A 1,730-nucleotide genomic window follows, 5' to 3' on the forward strand; every position below is an offset into this window, starting at 1 on the left:
TCTCATTAAGAAACTGGGGGACTGTAGTGTCGACACCCACACAGTCAAATGGGTCGCCAACTGGGTGGAGGGCTGCACCCAGACAGTGGTAGTGGATGGGTCATTTTCGACCTGGAGGGATGTGGGCAGTGGGGTTCCACAAGGCTCGGTCCTCAAGCCCGCACTGTTCAACATCTTCATCAGTGACTTAGACAAGGGGGTAAAAAGCACCCTGTTCAAATTTGCTGATGACACTAAGATGTGGGGGGATGTGGGCACACTAGAAGGAAGGAATAGACTGGAATTGGACCTAGACAGGTTACAGGGCTGGGTGGATGAGAATAGGATGGGATTCAACACTGGCAAGTGCAAAGTGATGCACCTGGGGAGGAACAACCGGCACCATACCTACAGGTTGGGAACTCCCTTCTTGTCAGTACAGAGGCAGAAAAGGATCTTGGAGTCATCGTCAGCTCCTGGCAAGAAGAGTCTGGGGACTAGAGAAGTGGAGGAGCTTTGGGGAGCCTGGCCAGGGAACAACTGAGTATCTCTGGGGTATGTACAGGTTGGACTGGGGACACAGTCCAATTATGAACCCCAGGTCCCTTTCAAATGTAGTGGTAGCTAGTGTACCGCCACTGAGCCTGCAAGTTTGTTGCATATTTTTCCTCCTCAGATGGAGAATTTTACATTTCTCAGTGTTGAACAGCATCTGATTCTGATCCACGAAACTAACTAATCTGTCTAGGTCCGCCTGGATTGTTAGCCTACCCTGATGCATGGGTGCACTTCCCCACAGCTTAGTGTCACTGGTGAACTTTACTACTGTACTTTATGACCTAAATACATATACAGTACAAGCTCTGTTATCCAGCATCCCCTGGGAATGCGGGATGTCGGATAACAAAATATGCCATTAATTGAGCGGCCCGAACAGGCATCCTTGCCTGTTTGGGCCACCACTTCTCCACTTCTCCCACTCTATCCAGGCCCCGCAGAACAGGGAGGCAGGCCCCATGCCCTGGGTTCTTGGGGCTTGGAGAAACTGGAAGTGTCATAGTGGGCACTTTCAGTTTCACTTTACCTTACAAGCCAGCATGCCGGTTAATAGCACATGCCAGTTTTTAAGGTGCCAGATAACAGAGATTTTACTGTATTAACATGTGCAGCAGAGACCAGGCAACAGGGATTTTGGCACCAAAACTGGTGATCACTATTCCCTGAAGTAGAGTGGATGATGACTGGCCAGAAGAATGAAGAGTATTTATTTGTTTCAACACATTAATTGATGGATGGGTCAATTGGATGAGCATTTGAGTGACAGGTACCTTAAAAACATGATAGGACTGTAAATATGGGGCAATTTTGAGGGTTAAAAGGGCTTGTGCTTCACTCTGGGGGAGAGTGTGTGTGTGTGTGTGCGCGCGCGCGCGCGCGCGTGTGTGTGTGTGAGTTTGGTGTATGTGCTGAGAATTTGTGTGTCTGATGAGAGAGACTTGTAAATTTGAGGCCTGTGTCTGAAAAGAGACTGCTTATATCTAGTGAACCTAAGACTGGATTAGATTACGGGTGTTTGTTGGGTGTCTAGAGTCTGTGGAGTGATTGAAGGTGAGTAGGACAAGACTCCCCGGTGATCCCTCTGGGAGCAAAAACATATACCAGGACTGGTGCTAGTGGGTCAACACTCTTGTGATAATGTATCACTCATTCCCTGGATTAAAGGAGAGAGAGTACACTGAAGAGGGGAATAT

The sequence above is a fragment of the Gavialis gangeticus genome, unplaced genomic scaffold (genome assembly GCF_001723915.1).
Source record: "Gavialis gangeticus isolate Ggan-Ray unplaced genomic scaffold, GavGan_comp1, whole genome shotgun sequence".
Classification (NCBI taxonomy): Eukaryota; Metazoa; Chordata; order Crocodylia; family Gavialidae; genus Gavialis; species Gavialis gangeticus.